Raw genomic sequence first — 21,137 nt, 5'->3', positions numbered from 1 at the left:
TGAAACTGTCTTCAGCAGGGTTGAGGCCGTCATAAAGGCGAAGGGTGAGCACACCCCATATTAATGTCCACTGACTTAGTAGATAGTGTCGGAAGTTCCATGCGGCTTTTCGCGGATGATGCTGTAGTATACAGAGAAGTTGCTGCATTAGAAAATTGTAGCGAAATACAGGAAGATCTGCAGCGGATAGGCACTTGGTGCAGGGAGTGGCAACTGACCCTTAACATAGACAAATGTAATGTATTGCGAATACATAGAAAGAAGGATCCTTTATTGTATGATTATATGATAGCGGAACAAACACTGGTAGCAGTTACTTCTGTAAAATATCTGGGAGTATGCGTACGGAACGATTTGAAGTGGAATGATCATATAAAACTAATTGTTGGTAAGGCGGGTACCAGGTTGAGATTCATTGGGAGAGTGCTTAGAAAATGTAGTCCATCAACAAAGGAGGTGGCTTACAAAACACTCGTTCGACCTATACTTGAGTATTGCTCATCAGTGTGGGATCCGTACCAGGTCGGGTTAACGGAGGAGATAGAGAAGATCCAAAGAAGAGCGGCGCGTTTCGTCACTGGGTTATTTGGTAACCGTGATAGCGTTACGGAGATGTTTAATAAACTCAAGTGGCAGACTCTGCAAGAGAGGCGCTCTGCATCGCGGTGTAGCTTGCTCGCCAGGTTTCGAGAGGATGCGTTTCTGGATGAGGTATCGAATATATTGCTTCCCCCTACTTATACTTCCCGAGGAGATCACGAATGTAAAATTAGAGAGATTAGAGCGCGCACGGAGGCTTTCAGACAGTCGTTCTTCCCGCGAACCATACGCGACTGGAACAGGAAAGGGAGGTAATGACAGTGGCACGTAAGGTGCCCTCCGCCACACACCGTTGGGTGGCTTGCGGAGTATCAATGTAGATGTAGATGATGTGTGACCAGATACTTTTCATCATATGATGTGTGTATCTCAATGTATTCTGATTTGATCCAATATAAATAGTTTTGAAAGCCCGCGACTGAAAACAATAGGTTTGTTTATAAATAATTCTTCTGCTACCAGTCACGATTTTCTTTGTTTTACTTTTCACACGACGAGTTTCGGGAAATGATTCCCGTTTTCGTTTTTTGTATTTTTATGCCATTTCTATGTGAGGATGTCGATGAGTGGATCATAAGAAAACTGTAAGTACAAATTCTTCTAAATTTCGCCACTATCTTCACAAAAATATCGACAACCAACTTAAACTCGCGTGTTTCTTACATCTTCCAGTAAAGTCAGCGAAATGAAGCAGACACTCACAAATCGACAAAGTCACGTGGAAGTGGCGTAACAAACACAAAAAAACGCACTTGAAAATGGGAATAATTTCCCGAAACGCGTTGTGTGAAAAATAAAATAAAAAAAATCGTGATTGGTAGCAGAAGTATTATTTATAAACAAACCGATTATTATCTCAATGTAGGTTATCGAAGAACCACTAGAGATTTGCTGCATGTTATTACTACGCACCATGTGTCAAATCGCTTTCTGCAGAAACAACTACACACATCAAAAAAAGTTTTGCATCACCTTTGTTCCGAGAGTCTCGGAACCTGTACAGAAAATTGGAATACAGATCAACATAAACATCATTTCCGCCATTTTTATTGCTCATGAAAACCACACATTGCATGTTGTACCACTATACAGCGGGACCTTCAGAGGTGGTGGTCCAGATTGCTGTCCACATCGGTACCTCTAGTACCCAGTAGCACGTCCTCTTGCATTGATGCATGCCTGTATTCGTCGTGGCATACTATCCACAAGTTCATCAAGGCACGGCTTTTCGAGATTGTCCCCCTCCTCAACGGCGATTCGGCGTAGATCCCTCAGACTGCTTTGTGGGTCACATCGTCCATACACAGTCCTTTTCAATCTATCCTAGGCATGTTCGATAGGGTTCATGTCTGAAGAACATGCTGGCCGCTCTAGTTGAGCAATTTCGTTATCCTGAAGGAAGTCCTTCACAAGATGTGCACGATGGGGGCGCGAATTTTCGTCCCTGAAGACGAATGCCTCCCCAATATGCTGCCGATATGGTTGTACTATCGGTCTGAGGATGGCATTCACGTATCGTACAGCCGTTACGGCGCCTTCCATGAGCACCAGTGGAGTACGTCAGCCCCACATAATGCCACCCCAAAACAGCAGGGAATCTCCACCTTGCTGCACTAGCTGGACAGTGTGTCTGAGCGGTTGCCTCCAAACACGTATCCGACGATTGCCTGGTTGAAGGCATATGCGACACTCATCGGTGAAGAAAACGTGATGCCAGACCTCAGTGGCCCATCCGGCATGTTATTGGGCCCATTTGTGCCGCTCTGCGAGCTGTCGTGGTTGCAAAGATGGACCTCACCGTGGACGTCGGAAGTGAAGTTTCGCATAATTCAACCTACTGCACATTGTTGGAGTCGTAACACGACGTCCCGTGGCAGCACGAAAAACGTTATTCAACATTCTGGCATTTCTGTCAGGGTTCCTCCGATCCATAATCCGCAGGTAGAGGTCATCCACGCCAGTAGTAGCCCTTGGGCGCCCTGAGCGAGGCATGTCATCGTCAGTTCCTGTCTCTTGTGTTTCTCCTCCATGTCCGAACAACCTCATATGTTAAGTCCCTGAGTGCTTAGAGCCATTTTCGCAGCAGACCCGTGTTATACGGCATTTCACGTCTTCGGTGTCGTCGATGTTTCCTGGTATAGCGCTTCATTCAATTTTTCGCAGAGAGAAAGTCTAGAAGTGAGCGCGCAGGCCATTATGCGTTTCCCGAACGACCCATCCAACAATCTCCAAATTTTCTGTTAAGAAGGTATGTAATTATCTGCATGGTTGGGCAGGATATCCATCGTGTTTATCACATGGCTGGCCTGTAATAACAAGGTTTGTAGTTCAGTACGCTCATACAACATCATGCTTCCCCACACCACAACACCTGTACCACCGAAACGGTCATTTCAACAGTGATCCTGGGTGGATTACGTGTTCCTACCTCTCGCCACATGAGGGTAAGTCCAATATTGTCAAACAGATCCCTTTAGTGATCCAAGTGTTACGGAGTGGGGAGGCATATGTTGCATGATATATATTTTTTTTTTCTCCGCCAGTCTTCTGACTGGTTTTATGCGACGCTCTACAAATTCCTCTCCTGTGCTAACCTCTTCATCTCAGAGTAGCTGCTGTACCCTACGTCCCCAATTACTAGATTGATGTATTCAAATCTCTGTTTCCTCCTAAAGTTTTTGCCCTCTACAGGTCCCCTTTGTACCATGTAGGTTATTCCTTGATGTGTCATTCTGCCCCTTCGTGTTGTGTGGTCCTCTCCTCGTCGATTCTGCGGAGAACCTCCTCACTCCGTATCTCAACAATCCACCAAATTTCCAACATTCTTCTGTAGCACCACACCTTAAACGCTTCTTCGATTCTCCTCTCTTCCTCTGGGCGTACTGACCTCCAAACCTTCGAACAGTTCACTCACCGAACAACGTTGTTGTGACATTATACTCCCTCCCCACGCGCGTCATTTCAGATGTGCGTTCGGCCTTAACTTCATGTTTAAGGCTGACAGTGCGCGACCGCATCAAACTGCACAGGTAGAGGAGCTCTTTGAACGAGAAGATATCCGGCGAATGGACTGTCCTGTCCCTTTCCCCGACTTAAATCCAACTAAGCACGCGTGGATTGGTGTGGAGCAGACGTATTACAGCACGTCCACATGCACCGACGAGCATCCAGCAGTTATCAACCACGATGGTGGAGGAATGGAGCGCCCTACGACAAGAACTCCTTACCAACGTTGTGACCAGCCTAGCAGCACGTTGCAGAGCATGCGCTGCCGCTTATTGTGTTCACACACCCTATTAAGAACCACGTGCTGCCTTTTGTAATGTCCAGGGGTGATCATAAATCGCGGTGACTGAAGCGTAATTGTTGTTGTGGCCTTCAGTCCAAAGACGATTTGATGCAGCTCTCCATACTACTCTACCCTGTGCAAGCCTCTTCGTCTCCGAGTAACTAATGCAACCTACATCCTTCTGAATCTGCTTACTGTAGTTATCTCTTGGTCCCCCTCTGCGATTCCCCCCCCCCCCCCCTCCCCCGCACGCATCACTCCAGCACAAAATTGGTGATCGCTTGATACCTCAGAATATGTCTTACCAACCGACCCCTCCTTCTCTTCTCCCGATTCCAAAGAAAGCAGGTGCGGACAAGTGTAAAAATCGCCGAACTGTCAGTTTAATAAGTCAGGGGATGGCAGCAGAGGATCAAGTACGTAAAAAGACGAGGGCTAATAAAAATCCTTGGGTAACAGAAGACATATTGAATCCAGTTGATGAAAGGATAAAATACAAAAATTCAATGAATGAAGCAGGCAGAAATGAGTACAAACGTCTCAAAAATGAGATCGACAGGAAGTGCAAAATGGCTAAGCAGGGATGCCTAGGCGACAAATGTAAGGATGTAGAGGCGTGTATCACTAGGGGTAAGATAGAAACTGCCTACAGGAAAATTAAAGAGACCTTTGGAGAAAAGAGAACCACTTGCATGAATATCAAGAGCTCAGATGGAAACCCAGTCCTAAGCAAAGAAGGGAAAGCAGAAAGGTGGAAGGAGTATATAGAGGGTCTCTACAAGGGCGATATTCTTGAGGACAATATCATGGAAATGGAAGAGGAGGTAGATGAAGATGAAATGGGAAATGTGATACTGCGTGAAGAGTTTGACAGAGCACTGAAAGACCTAAATCGAAACAAGGCCCCGGGAGTAGACAACATTCCATTAGAACTCCTGACAGCCTTGGGAGAGCCAGTCCTGACAAAACTCTACCATCTGGTGAGCAAGATGTATGAGACGCGCGAAATACCCTCAGACTTAATGAAGAATATAATAATTCCAATCCCAAAGAAAGCAGGTGTTAACATATGTGAAAATTACCGAACTATGTTTAATAAGCCACGGCTGCAAAATACTAACGCGCATTCTTTACAGACGAATGGAAAAACTGGTAGATGCCTATCTCGGGGAAGATCAGTTTGGACAAGAAGAGAGTAGATCACATAACTAATGAGGAGGTAGTAAATAGAATTGGAGAGAATAGAAATTTGTGGCACAACTTGACTAGAAGAAGGGATCGGCTGGTAGGACATATTCTGAGGCGTCAAGGGATCACCGATTTAGTATTGGAGGGCAGCGTGGAGGGTAAAAATCGTAGGAGGAGACCAAGAGATGAATACACTAAACAGATTCAGAAGGATGTAGGTTGCAGTAGGTACTGGGAGATGAAGAAGCTTGCGCAGGATAGAGTAGCATGGAGAGCTACATCAAACCAGTCTCTGGACTGAAGAACAAAACAAGAAGTCAGGGCTGCAGAATACTAACACGAATCCTTTAAAGAAGAATGGAAAAAATGAAAAAACTGGAAAAAGCCGACCTCAGGAAGGTCAGTTTGGATTCCATAGAAATGTAGGAACACGCGTGGCAATACTGACCCTACGACTTCTCACAGAAGATAGGTTAAGGAAAGGCAAACCAACGTTTATAGCATCTGTATAAGTGTAATTATTGTCTTTAAATGAAAGTGTCGTTCTGTTTCCTCCCATTGGGTTTTTGTTTGTTGTATTCTGTACTGTACTGTACTGTACTGTAGCATTTCTTTCTGTGTATGGTTCAAGTTTCATCGAGCTATGTTGCGTCGTAGTGACACATCATGTGAAAGTTACTTTCGTCTTGAAGTTTTGCTCACCAGTGTATTTCGAGTGACTTTTCTTATCTGCCTCACTCTATGTACTATCTCGCGGGAAAAAAATTGAGAGTACTCGCATTACTAGGGAAACACATGGTGCGACGCCTTAGTGAAGACCGTTTTTCGAATTGCAACTGACCTGCTGTGACAGATTTTAGCTTGCTGCAGTATCTCAGTGCCAGTTGACGAGAAGTGCCCTTGCGCTCCGCCAGAATGCAGAAACTGTGAAGCTCCAGCGTAGTCTCACGGAAACAGTATACAGAAGTGTTCTTAAAATACAGACGTATGTTGAAGCACTTGGACTCTGGTTGGAAGTTGACCACCACAAGTATTGATGACAAATACACACTTCAACAAAGGTTTTTCATCATGGCACTAAAAACAAAAAGGCTCAGAAACAAGCGCATATAACAACACCTAGCCTGTGATGGTTTTGTTTTGTAACTTTTTATGGTTGTTTCCTATGTACCTCGGTGCGCCGAACCTGAAAATGACCTTAATTCTGTTTCATCACATCAGAATTTTTTCCAAATCGTAGTTTGCCAAATGTGGTATGTGTCGAAAAATATCATAAATATGAGACTTAATGACAGTTAAATAGGTACAAAACGTATTATTTTGTGGCTTATTATAGACAATAATGTAACAGAATACAGAAAACAAAAACTCATGTTTTTTTTTGTTGTGTCGATGTATCTTCGCACCATCCATGCTCTGTTTCAGGCTTTCGATTGCATGTGCTCATCTCGGTGCAATATCCAGCAATAGTACGTCGTCATTGTGGTATTCCATGTTATTTAGTAACGCTTTTACATTTCTATGATGTCCTGATGGACTCACACAGCCATCGCTTCATTACCAGCACCCATGTTCTCAGGAAAGTAGCCCAAGTGTCAATGTAGGACCTTCGAACTCTTGGAAAAGCTTAATTTGGCATAGCCTCAACTATAGACTTGAAATAGGATCCTTCTTGTCACAAGAAACTTAGTTATCATGTCTTTCAAGGTGAGCCATGCTTCTTTTTCAGCAACTTCCATTTCGTTTTCAAAATTTGCATCTTTGCAAAGTTTTCTAATGTCCAGACCCATAAAGACAATTTTTTTCTAGGTTTGCATTTGATAAGGCTGGATATTTGTTACAAATTTACTGGAAACATTTACCATCCTTTTGTAAGGCTTTCGCAGATTGCTTCATCAATCCTAATTTAATAAGTACTGGTGGAAAGAGAACTATCGTCGACTCGATGAGAGGTTTTTGGAGCACATTTTATACTCCGGAAACAGTGAAGCTCGTTGTGGCCAATCTTCATGTTTCCAATAATTCCCCCTGCCTGTGCTATCCCAGTCGCATAAAAAAAAAACAAGGAAACTTTGTGTACGCGCCTTGCTGTCCAAGGATCGTCGATATTACTTAGAGATCACCACACATAATCCACTTATGATTGCCGCACTTAAATTTTCTAGAGAACAGATTAAACTGCCATGCCGTTCTTTTAAGTGCACAGAAAACCCTATGGGTATTAACGCATCCCTGTTTGTGTTGTGAAACAGGACAGCTTTAAGGCTTCGTTTCGACGAATAGATGAATAATCTCCAATCAGTGCTTTCATAGGGAATTACGACTGTCTTAAACGATCCACGCACGTCATTGCAGAATGCTAAGTCGACTTCTTTCGAAAAGTACGGAATGTAATGTTTTTTCCTGTACCTGAGCCAAGAAAAATAAGCGCCAGCTGCGAGCAGATTCTTATTTTTAAGCTTTGAACCTTGCAATTCTGAAGCCTGTTTGGTCAAATGTAAGTCGCGAATCAAATCGTTGAGTTTGTAAGTGCAGAGTTGCCTCGTTCGTACTCCTCTTCGTCATCTTCGATTTCTTCACTTGATTCAATTCTGAACCATCTACTTCAAGTAGCTGTTCTAGTTGCATAGGCGCTGGTACGCCTGGACCATTGGGGGGGGGGGGGGGGGGGGGGCGTAAACCAGACGGCACATTGAGATGATGATCTTTTTATTCTTTACATTGCAACCCCAAAGACTGGTTGAACAAAAGTAACAACCATCACTATGATTTTGTAGCTCTCGCTAGACCATCGCAACACCAAATCTGAAATCGTTTTGTTCGCCCTTTTACCATAGTGTCAATCCTTCAACACAAGTATAGCAGACATAGAGGTGTCCCCACGTTTTGTCTTATCTCCTACTTCTACACTGAAATACGCGAGATACACTTGCCGCATGATCGATGTTATTTGTCTTTTTTGCCTTTACCCATTAACTCACCACAAATGTAACTACAGGAATATGTGGACTTTTTACAGTCTATTGACGCCATTTCGAACACTGTATTTTTGCTTTTTAGTGTGTATCCGCTGACACAAACACTTTTGATCGCGGAGGATACGCACGAACGGTTACACCAACAGTTGAGATGTAGAACACTTTTAATGACAGAAGTGCTGCCGTGTGCCGGTTTATAGTGTCAACGATCCGCTTTCATCATAAACCGACAAATGGAAGCATTTTCTAATATTTAAGTCTGTCAGTAATTTTTAGATTTGTGATTTTTTCCGACATAACATTTTGACAGATTGCGATTTGTACAAAAAAAAAAAAAATCTGACGTGATTGAAACAAACTAAGGCCATTTTTGGATTCAGCCCACAAACATCCATAGGAATCCAACATCAGAACTTGAAATACATGATACAATCGAAAAAAGGCGGACCTGTGTAATTAGCAATATGCCCACGTCACCAATCAAGAAAACGAAGATTTGTATAACGACAAAATAGTCTTGTTTCCATTGCGAGGTTTTGCACAGTAAGGTCAGTACGCGCTGAACCGTCCTCTCGCTGAATACAGGCCTGGAACCGCCGGGGTATTCCATCGATGAGATCTAGCTAGTTCTGCTCCAAATTTTCCCTCTCTTTAGAGACGATTCTCCACAAAAACGCGCAGAGTAAGTGCTCGTTGTCGACGTCCAAAAACAGCTCGTTTTAATCAATCCCACACATGTTCGATTGGGTTCCTGTCCGGGGAACAGGCAGGCCACTCCTTTCTGGTGATTGTAGCATGCTGAAAGAACGTGTTCACGAGAACAGCACGATGAGCACGCGAGTTGTCATCCATCGAGATGAAATCTCCAAACACGTTGTCTGCGACTGTCAAGGTACAAACAGATCAGAGTTTCGTCCGTTAAAATTCATCCGACGATAATCCTGAGCCGTCCACTCTGCATGATTTTTGCCCATCTGTAACGGAGTTCATGGTGGTGTGTACGATTAGCGACCGTGGTCGCCCTACGCGGTGTAACTCCTCAACGGTACGTGTCAATTTAGAAACGAGGGATAGAGAAACAATTACAAACGCTCAAAAGAGGAAAGGCCGCTGTAGCTGATGGGATACCAGTTCGATTTTACACAGAGTACGCGAGGGAACTTGGCCCCCCCTTCTTGCAGCGGTGTACCGTAAGTCTCTAGAAGACCGTAGCGTTCCAAAGGATTGGAAAAGGGCATAGGTCATCCCCGTTTGCAAGAAGGGACGTCGAACAGATGGCGTTCGATACAGTTCCCCACAGTCGTTTAATGAACAAAGTAAGAGCATATGGACTATCAGACCAATTGTGTGATTGGATTGAAGAGTTCCTAGATAACAGAACGCAGCATGTCATTCTCAATGGAGAGAAGTCTTCGGAAGTAAGAGTGATTTCAGGTGTGCCGCAGGGGAGTGTCGTAGGACCGTTGCTATTCACAATATACATAAATGACCTTGTGGATGACATCGGAAGTTCACAGACTCTTTTTGCAGATGATGCTGTGGTATATCGAGAGGTTGTAACAATGGAAAATTGTACTGAAATGCAGGAGGATCTGCAGCGAATTGACGCATGGTGCGGGGAATGGCAGTTGAATCTCAATGTAGACAAGTGTAATGTGCTGCGAACACATAGAAAGAAAGATAACTTATCATTTAGCTACAATATAGCAGGTCAGCAACTGGCAGCAGTTAATTCCATAAATTATCTGAGAGTACGTATTAGGAGTGATTTAAAATGGAATAATCATAGAAAGTTGATCGTCGGTAAAGCAGATGCCAGACTGAGATTCATTGGAAGAATCCTAAGGAAATGCAATCCGAAAACAAAAGAAGTAGGTTACAGTACGCTTGTACGCCCACTGCTTGGATACTGCTCAGCAGTGTGGGAGCCGTACCAGATAGGGTTGATAGAAGAGATAGAGAAGATCCAACGGGGAGCAGCGCGCTTTGTTACAGGATCATTTAGTAATCGCGAAAGTGTTACGGAGATGATAGATGAACTCCAGTGGAAGACTCTACAGGAGAGGCGCTCAGTAGCTCGGTCCGGGCTTTTGTTGAAGTTTCGAGAACATACCTTCACTGAGGAGTCAAGCAGTATATTGCTCCCTCCTACGTATATCTCGCAAAGAGACCATGAGGATAAAATCAGAGAGATTAGAGCCCACACAGAGGCCTACTGACAATCCTTCTTTCCACGAACAATACGCGACTGGAATAGAAGGGAGAACCCTCCGCCACACACCGCAGGTGGCTTGCGGAGTATGGATGTAGATGTAGATTTCGTGTCATCGCCGCATCACTTTGACTGTGGTGCAAACGTCGAGGAACGTCCCAGGTTGACAATCCTCCTGCACGTCACCCGATACTGATCCTAATTGTCCGTGACTTGATGGATTCTCATCGTAACTGTGTGTATGTTTAAAAATAACGTCCGGGGCGACCTTCCGATCGGTACAGGAACAGTGACAATAGAAACGTACCTGCACGACGAAAAGGAGTGATGCAACACTTTAGCTGATTTGTGTAGTTGCTCAGTTATGCGGAAAGTCTTGTTTATTCTGCGTTGAGTTGGAGCGAGTACTAAATTATAGCAATTTACTCTGAACTACTGCGAAAAAATACTGGATGGCATAAAAGGTGTGCACCGTAAAGAACCGTCCCAATTTCGATAGGAAAGTTGTAGATTCACCGTTCACGTTTGGTATTGCTGTTGAAAGCTTACAGAAAACTGATTATGGTACACATCTGCATCGTTATCCATTCTCCGCAAGATACCATAGCCAAAATTCATAGTAATACTCGTTTCATTCCTTTTATTTGGTTATTCTTGATTTAAAAAGGTAGGCATCAGCCCACGTTACAGTGGTGACTTGCTGTTTTTTCTCGAATGTAGTACGCTGTTGTATTCTCGCTTAAGGAATGTAAGTGTTGTATAGATAAAGGCGCGTCATGTGCTCATTGATCTTCGTACTTATTGTCTGCATGATTAGAGCAAGATAACAACGAAGAGACATTCCCAGAATTAATTTTTTTCCGAGAGTGTGATAAGCAAGTGTTCTGTCACGTCCAATAAAACAATTTGCTCAAGTAGCGACGTTCAGGCTTTTAATCGCAGTGATGGCAGTGATTTTCGGAACGAATCTCTTGGTTTAAATTGCGAACATCCTTGGCGACGTATATTAATGTGCTGTATGATTGAACTAGCACATCTGCACACGATGCCCATGCTTGAAAATATTGAAAAGTGCATTCCTTTCCTCTGTTGTAGGAATAAATACGTGTTTCTTCCAGTTCATTTGACTTCAGTACAGTAGTCAAACCATAGTCGCAGTAAATTACAGAAATTTTACATGGCTAGTTCCGGTGAAGTTCACTCGAGGTAACAGTGTACGATTCGCAGCCACGTAAAACAACGTAACAACAGTGGTCGTAAAAAGACGCTGATTGACGGAGCTCAAAGACGAGTGTTTGCCTATTTAATGCCAAACTGTTTCAAAACAGACCAGGATTACTGCTGTCAGTGAATGCAGATCTACACTGAAGCGCCAAAGAAACTGTTGTCGGCAAACGTATTCAAATACAGAGATATGTAAAGATGCAGAATACGGCGCTGCTGTCGGCACGCTTGTATGACATAAAGTTTCTGTCGCAGTTGTTAGAGCAGTTACTGCTGCTACAATGGCAGGTTATCAAGATTTAAGTTAGTTTGAACGTGGTGTTGTAGTCGGCGCACGAGCGATGGGACACAGCATCCCCGAGATAGCGATGAAGTGGGGATTCTCCCGTTCGACCCTTCCACGAGTGTACCGTGAATATCAGGAATCTGGTAAAACATCAAATCTCCGACTTAGCTGCGTCTGGAAAAAGATCCTGCAAGAACGGGACCAACCACGACTGAAGACCATATTTCAACGTATCAGAAGTGCAACCCTTCTGCAAAATGCTGCAGATTTCAATGCTGGCCCATCAACAAGTGTCAGCGTGCGAACCATTCAACGAAACATCATCGATTTGGGCTCGTGTACTCTTGATGTTGATTGCATAACACTGAGCTTTACGCCTCGCGTCGGCCCGTCAGCACAGACATTGGACTATTGATGACTGGAAACTTGTTACCAGGTCGGACGAGTCTCGTTTCAAATTGTATCGAGCAGAAGGACGTATACGGTTATGGAGACAGCCTCATGAATCCATGGACCCTGCGTGTCGGCAGGGGACTGTTTAAGTTGGTGGAGGCTCTGTAATGGTGTGGGGCGTGTGCAGTTGGAGTGATTGCGATCCCTGACACGTCTAGATACGATTCTGACAGGTGACACGTACGTAATCATCCATCACCTGCATCCATTCATGTCCATTGTGCATTCCGACGGACTCAGGGAATTCCAGCAGAACAATACGACACCCCATACGGCCGGAATAGCTACATAGTGGCTCCAGGAACACTCTTCTGCGTTTAAACACTTCCGCTGGCCACCAGACTCCCCAGACATGGACATTATTGACCATATCTGGGATGCATGCAACGCGCTGTTCTGAAGAGATCTCCACCACATTGTACTCTTACGGATTTATGGACAGCCCTGCACGATTCATGGTGTCTATTCCCTCCAGTAGTACTTCAGGCATTATTTGAGTCCATGAGACGTCGTGTTGCGGCATTTCTGCGCGGGGGACTGCACGTTATTAGGCAGATGTACCAGTTTCTTTGGCTCTTCAGTGTATCTCGACCAGCTTCCGAGCGCATATAACGAAAGAAACTGCATGCAACGAGAATTTGGATCGGGTACATCGCAAAAGGCCATTTCCCACAGCGTCACATACCTGCACGTCTTCAGTGGGTCAGACAACACATGACTGTACGATATCTCAAAGGAGACGTGTAGTGTGGTTCGACAAGTCGCAGATTTTCTTCCTGTCAAATGATTCATGGTTTAGAGTGCACCGAAGGCTTTGTTAGGGGCTTCACGAGGAGTATGTGGGGAGTATAGTTCATGTCAGAGGCTTTCTGTGATGTTTTGGGGTATTTTTCGTAATAGTACTTGGGCCCACGCATTCAGGTTACAATCAACCAGAAAAAATATTGAAACATTCTCGTTAACCAAGTTGTTACCCATCCTCTCACGTCTTCATGATGAGTATGCTATGGACACTTTCTTTCTTTCTCGGGGCCTTTGGCCCGCTCCAACGCGGTGTCGGCTTTGTTACTACGGATTTGGCATTGCAGAGGGTGGCCGCATGCCGTTCCTGACGCCACCCCGAACCCACCGAGATGGAAGTAGTGTACCCCAGCTGTCTGCGTCTAGTGTAAGCCATGAAACAGTGCGAACGTTTTCAAATGTCTGTGAGTCGTGTAACTGAGGCAGAACTTTGGGACCAGCCCACCTAACGGGATGAGGAAAACAGCCTAAAAACTACATCCAGGCTGGCCGGCATACCGGCCCTCGTCGTTAATCCGCAGGGCGGATTCGATCCGGGGCCGGCGCGCCTACCCAAGTCCAGGAAACAGCGCGTTATCGCTCTCGCCTACCCTGGCGGGTAGTATGCTACGGACAGGTAGTATGCTACGGACACTCCGTCTCCCAAACTGAGAACACTTTTGTTCACATGACTGCATGCGTACGGTCTGGGTTGGTCAACACTCAGGTACCCTATCGCACCTCGAGTGGTCTGCAATGTTACCCGATATTAATCGAATAAAAAATATGTGAGTAAAAAGCACTAATCAGCACCAGCACACTTCGGTAGCTCTATGGTATCTAATCATCAATGAGTGAGTGTACCTGAAATGTATTTGCAGTTGCGAAGAAGAACAGCCACCAGCCGTATAAGGGAATGACTTCCTTGAAAAACTGTGCCGTAACGGGACGCGAACCCGGATTCCCGCTTTACACGATCAGACGACCTAACCGCTTTGGCCATCCGTGCAAGTCCCGCAGCCAGACCCATACTTCTATATGTCGTCGTTCCTGAGTCACAACCTGTACTCGAACGCATATTGCTTAATTCCCGTATAGGGGAAGACATTTTAATTAAGAAGTCGCTGTCCGGCATCTGCGGATAAATAGGATATTGCAGTGCCTCTGCTGTTGCGAAGAACGATGCAATGTTCCCTCGGACATGCATCCTGCCCAGGAATTACATAACACGAGAATGAGTACAGGCTGTGACCCAGGAACGACGACACATGGAAATTTGCATCTGGCAGTGGTTCGTGCACGGATAGCCAATGCGTTTTAGGCGACCGCTCGCGTAAAACGGGAAATCTGGGTTCGAGTCCCGGCTCGGCACAGAGTTTCACCGTCGTCATTCCCTTATACAGCTGATAGTTGTTAGTATCCGCAACTGGTAATACATTTCACATATTTCATGAGGGCTGTAATCGCCGCAGTGCCTGCTTCTGTCATGCACGTGCATGCATGTCCCAAGGAACATTGTTTAGTTCTTCTTAACAACACAGGCACTGCAATATCGAATGAGTTCAAAAATGGTTCAAATGGCTCTGAGCACTATGGGACTCAACTGCTGAGGTCATTAGTCCCCTAGAACTTAGAACTAGTTAAACCTAACTAACCTAAGGACATTACAAACATCCATGCCCGAGGCAGGATTCGAACCTGCGACCGTAGCGGTCTTGCTGTTCCAGACTGCAGCGCCTTTAACCGCACGGCCACTTCGGCCGGCAATATCGAATGAGTGATTGTCTTCAGCTGTACCTATCTTTCTCGTGGAATTGACTCCAGTATCAAGGCTAGCGTCAGTGTGATCTCTCCCTGGGGACCGCGCGGGATTAGCCGAGCGGTCTCAGGCGCTGCAGTCATGGACTGTGCGGCTGGTGCCGGCGGAGGTTCGAGTCCTCCCTGGGGCATGGGTGTGTGTGATGTCCTTAGGTTAGTTAGGTTTAATTAGTTCTAAGTTCTAAGGGACTGATGACCTCAGAAGTTAAGTCCCATAGTGCTCAGAGCCACAAATATTTTCAGGCCCGAGATTTCCTCTTTGTTACCATAAATACGCACTACAGTTATTGCGTTTAGTACAGCTGTTTCCTACTCACGCCAAATGATATATCTCAAATGAAACTGCCTTAATGTTTTTCGTATTTTCTGTGGCGTGGAAGGTCTACAAGATTACATGTATGTTGTTTGCTGTGAATAGGTCACAGTTTCGTCCGTGACTCAGCATCGGTGGCTTATCACATTCCGCAGGAGGCAAAGCCTCTTGTGATCAGATTGTGTGTGTGTGTGTGTGTGTGTGTGTGTGTGTGTGTGTGTGTGTGTGTCGCTGAATCGTGACGCCAGAAGCGTACTTAGATTCACGAGAATGTCATGACAAGTGCACCGAGAAGTTCTCGGCTGTCTCGAGACACGCCCTCCCGTTTCCTATCCCTTGTATAATGTAATCATTGCGCTGCCGAAATCTGAATCGTAATTTGACTGTCATGACATATCCATACGTTGCAGGTTTCTGCATTCCTGACCGTTTTTCCTACGTACAATTTCGTTTCATTGCATCTTCACTGACTTCATCCTCATTGCATCGATTAGTCTCACTTCAGGAAAATCAACCGATATATGTAGCACAAGACAAGTTAAGCATAACTTTGTGCGATCGTGGTATCACGATAAAACTGAGGAGCCTGCAGAACCAGCCATTTGGGACCAAAAATTCTGAAGATGGCTTGAACATAAGCCGAAGCCGGTAAATAAACAAATATTATTGCGATCTCGACCGTTCATTTTCGCGTATATAAGAGAAGGTAAGCTGTGGTCGCCCACCAAACCATTTCTCCAAGTGTCGCTATAAAGTGGAAGAATCTCCAGTTGCAGACTTCAGAAGTAATAGGCTATTGTTCTCGATATACACGTCCAGCGTAAATGGGCAGTTGAAATCCGTCATGTGGATTTTATTTTATGGTAACCAACAGTGTAAAAATAAAATTGCGGCAGGAATGGACATGGTACGCCAGTCATACCATTGAGGTGATTGTCTCCATCTCCTCGCCAGGTGACGGGTCATAAGTCTGTAAGAGTCAAGTCGCGCAGACATTACAGCCGGAAGTAACAACATTGGCCCACTGACCACACAACGTGGCTGCTGACGTTTGACGCAAGGATTTGGTTACTTGTTTCGCGCATGTACTGTCCTCTCAGTATACCTCACACCCCTCTGGCGGCGCTCTTCTAGTCGCACCATCATCGTACATATGGCTCAAACTACCGGTGCTTTTTATTGGACGTTTGTTGCGTGACGTTTGTAGCGTTGCGACATCGGTTATCAGAATGCGCTCCGGGTAACGTTCGGGCTGGGATAAAAAGGAGCTGACAGTCGACATTGGAAGGACATATATTTGCGTTCTGCGGCTGGCGACAGTTAAATTGGGTTCGTTGCTGGTGCATGGGTAACGGTGAATTTGTCGCTTTTGACGCAGAAAGCTCTGATTAGGAACAAAGTACCAAATTGCGAAGTGTCAGCTATCAAGTAATTTTATTCAGACTATAGAAGATGACATTTCTTGGCAGGACTGTCATAGTGTTTCTCCATAGGAATAGAGAAAACAGTGTGGTGGAATTGTGGAGTCAGTTGTTTTTAATTTTACATTGCACCAATGCATTATGTTTAGAGCCGGTTGTAGATCTCACGCTACAGTGCAGCAGGAACATAGGGACAGTAGGTGCCCATCTACCGGCATGCGTGCACGCGGGACGTGTGTGGGTGGTGTGGTTGGTAGGTGGGGACAGAGTGCGTGGGCGCTTGGCCGCAGAGTACCGGAGGCTGAAGGTCATCCCGCGAGGTGATGTGTTCAGTGGAGCGGATCCAGTCAGAGGCTGCCGCTGATAGTGTACAGCACTCGTGATTTCATATACCACTTTAGTTAGGTATATTCTGTCTATCGTTAAATTTAACAAGGAAGTGAGTAGTGCGCTACGTATTTCTCCGTGTTTCTTCTTACCTTAGTCGAATCTTCTTCCACCAGAATGTAAAAAACGCCATGTCGAGTACAGTTACGTACTTCTGATGATTATGGTACGTTTGTGTTGCAACCTCGCAGCTCGCACATCGCCTTGCTGGCGCATGTAACTAAGGAGGCTATAATAAAGTAAAATGGTTTTACCTATGCTGAGAACAGTAGTTGGGTGAAGCCAGGGGTGGTGACAATCCACTATCTTGGGGAGACCAAGACGTGAGTTTCTCCGTTAAAACCATGGGTGAAACTTGCCCTCTCTGCTTGGACATTAAATTGACAGGCCCTTCCGAGTATGTAATTAATTACGATGTAGTTTCCTGAAGCAATACTCTTCATGCAAAAGTTCAGTCGTAAAGCGTGGTCTTCATTGCGACAAAACAGCCGATTGTTTTATTTCGGTTTTTTTTTTCTTTTTTTTTTGTTTTAAGTGGAACTAATAAGTGTAGTAGTTACCAGCACAATACCCTTAAGATTATTTAACTGCCAAACTGTACTGTTTTCAGAATACCAGCACTGAAGTGAAACATTTGAGTCAAGAGGTACACAACACAGTTTTATGAACGATACTGCTTGAGATTACGTGCATTTAAGAATTCTCATTAAATGAAAAACGTTTGCCTAATGTATCCAGGGCAAGGTTCCTGAATTAGTATCTCTTATTGAAGGAAATAGTGCGCATATAGTATTAGGAACGGAAAGTTGGTTAAAACCGGAAGTGAACAGTAACGAAATCCTAGACACAGAATGGAATATATACCGCAAGGATAGGATAAACGCCAATGGTGGAGGAGTATTTATAGCAGTAAAGAATTCAATAATATCCAGTGAAGTTATTAGCGAATGCGAATGTGAAATAATCTGGGTTAAGTATCAAAGGTGGGTCAGATATGACAGTCGGATGCTTCTATAGACCACCTGCATCAGCAACCGTAGTAGTTGAGCGCCTCAGAGAGAACCTGCAGAACGTCGTGAAGAAGTTTCGTGATCATACTATTGTAATAGGGGGAGACTTCAATCTACCAGGTATAGAATGGGATAGTCACACAATCAGAACTGGAGCCAGGGACAGAGACTCTTGTGACATTATCCTGACTGCCTTGTCCGAGAATTACTTCGAGCAGATAGTTAGAGAACCAACTCGTGAAGCTAACGTTTTAGACCTCATAGCAACAAATAGACCGGAACTTTTCGACTCCGTGAATGTAGAAGAGGGTATCAGTGATCATAAGTCAGTGGTTGCATCAATGACTACAAGTGTAATAAGAAATGCCAAGAAAGGAAGGAAAATATATTTGCTTAACAAGAGTGATAGGGCACAAATCGCAGAATATCTGAGTGACCACCATCAAACGTTCATTTCTGAGGAAGAGGATGTGGAACAAAAATGGAAAAAATTCAGAAACATCGTCCAGTACGCCTTAGATAAGTTCGTACCGACTAAGGTCCAAAGCGAGGGGAAAGATCCACCGTGGTATAACAATCATGTACGAAAGGTACTACGGAAACAAAGAAAGCTTCATCATAGGTTTAAGAGTAGTCGAATCATAGCTGATAAGGAAAAGCTGAACGAAGCGAAAAAGAGCGTAAAGAGAGCAATGAGAGAAGCATTCAACGAATTCGAACATAAAACATTGGCAAACAATCTAAACAAGAACCCTAAAAAGTTTTGGTCATATGTAAAATCGGTAAGCGGATCTAAATCCCCTATTCAGTCACTCGTTGACCACGATGGCACCGAAACAGAGGACGACCGAAGAAAGGCAGAAATACTGAATTCAGTGTTCCGAAACTGTTTCACTGCGGAAAATCGTAACACGGTCCCTGACTTCAGCCGTCGCACGGACGCCAAAATGGAAAATATTGAAATAAACGATATCGGAATTGAAAAACAACTGCTATCACTTAGTAGCGGAAAAGCATCCGGACCAGACGAGATACCCTTAAGATTCTACAGTGATTATGCTAAAGAACTTGCCCCCTTTCTATCAGCAATTTATCGTAGATCGCTGGAAGAACGTAAAGTACCTAGCGACTGGAAGAAAGCGCAGGTCGTTCCCATTTTCAAGAAGGGTCATAAATCAGATGCGAATAATTATAGGCCTATTTCGCTTACGTCAATCTGTTGTAGAATAATGGAACATGTTTTGTGTTCTCGTATTATGACGTTCTTAGATAATACAAATCTCCATCATAACCAACATGGATTCCGCAAACAGAGATCATGTGAAACTCAGCTCGCCCTATTTGCCCAAGAAATTCACAGTGCCGTAGACACTGGCGAGCAGATTGATGCCGTATTCCTGGACTTCAGGAAGGCATTTGATACGGTTCCGCACTTACGTTTAGTGAAAAAAATACGAGCTTACGGAATATCGGACCAGGTTTGTGATTGGATTCAGGATTTCCTAGAAGAAAGAACACAACATGTCATTCTTAACGGTTCAAAATCTGCAGATGTAGAGGTAATTTCGGGCGTACCGCAGGGAAGCGTGATAGGACCTTTATTGTTTACAATATACATAATTGACTTAGTTGACAACATCGGTAGCTCCGTGAGGCTATTTGCAGATGACACGGTTGTCTACAAGAAAGTAGCAACATCAGAAGACTCGTACGTACTCCAGGAGGACCTGCAGAGGATTAATGCATGGAGCGACAGCTGGCAGCTTTCCCTAAACGTAGATAAATGTGATATAATGCGCATACATAGGGGCAGAAATCCATTCCAGTACGATTATGCCATAGGTGGTAGGTCATTGGAAGCGGTAACGACCGTAAAATACTTAGGAGTTACTATCCGGAGCGATCTGAAGTGGAATGATCACATAAAACAAATAGTGGGAAAAGCAGGCGCCAGGTTGAGATTCATAGGAAGAATTCTAAGAAAATGTGACTCATCGACGAAAGAAGTAGCTTACAAAACGCTTGTTCGTCCGATTCTTGAGTATTGCTCATCAGTATGGGACCCTTACCAGGTTGGATTAATAGAAGAGATAGACATGATCCAGCGAAAAGCAGCGCGATTCGTCATGGGGACATTTAGTCAGCGCGAGAGCGTTACGGAGATGCTGAACAAGCTCCAGTGGCGGACACTTCAAGAAAGGCGTTACGCAATACGGAGAGGTTTATTATCGAAATTACGAGAGAGCACATTCCGGGAAGAGATGGGCAACATATTACTACCGCCCACATATATCTCGCGTAATGATCACAACGAAAAGATCCGAGAAATTAGAGCAAATACGGAGACTTACAAGCAGTCGTTCTTCCCACGCACAATTCGTGAATGGAACAGGGAAGGGGGGATCAGATAGTGGTACAATAAGTACCCTCCGCCACACACCGTAAGGTGGCTCGCGGAGTATAGATGTAGATGTAGATGTCAGGAAAAACCTTTGACTCTCATGCACATATTCCCCCCTCCCCCTTTCTAAGCCCGTTTGTATCATTCTGAACGCTACCAACTTATTTTACAATTTTGCTCAACCGGAAATATATATTTCATTAATGATTTTTAACTTACCATTACAATTACTATTGCACGTATATTCAGTTATGTTTGTAAAAAAACGGTATTTCAACAACAGATGCGACGTAAACTTAAAAAATCATTTAACTTACAACAAAACAATACTCCAGTACTTTGTGAAATTATGTACGTATTTTTCTCAAACAAAACGAACCTGAAACTTGTTAACCAATGTGCTTCATCACAAGTGTAGTTCACAGCCTTTCAAAGACAGATGGGTTAATATATTTGCCTCTGCTTTTACTTCTGTGAGCAAAGCCTTAAAGTATTCTCACTGCACGAGCCATAGTAGACTGTAATGGCTATAACGGCTATTATCAGAAGTAACTAGATGCGACGTAAACTTAAAAAATCATTTAACTTACTATTATCAGAAGTAACTAGAAGTGACAGTTGATGTCCATGTGGGTACTCAAGTTCACCAATAGTCTTGTTTGCGCACACAACTTCATCGATCATTAAATCAGTGGAATACTGTGCACATACGTATTGCATCACTTGCGAAACCAGCTGCTCCATCCCACACTTTGAAACCACTTACATGTTGTTCTA

At 44.3% G+C, this 21,137-nt stretch overlaps 1 protein-coding gene across 2 annotated transcripts in view; it reads left to right on the top strand.

The window, feature by feature from the left end:
• The window catches only part of LOC124555022 (1-acyl-sn-glycerol-3-phosphate acyltransferase alpha-like), a 747,916-nt gene that overhangs the window by 36,768 nt on the left and 690,011 nt on the right, over window positions 1-21,137 (top strand). The window lies entirely within an intron of this gene.

The sequence above is a fragment of the Schistocerca americana genome, chromosome X, assembly GCF_021461395.2.
Source record: "Schistocerca americana isolate TAMUIC-IGC-003095 chromosome X, iqSchAmer2.1, whole genome shotgun sequence".
NCBI lineage: Eukaryota > Metazoa > Arthropoda > Insecta > Orthoptera > Acrididae > Schistocerca > Schistocerca americana.
Note: the sequence above shows the minus strand (reverse complement) of the source record. Positions and strands in the feature narration are given on the sequence as shown.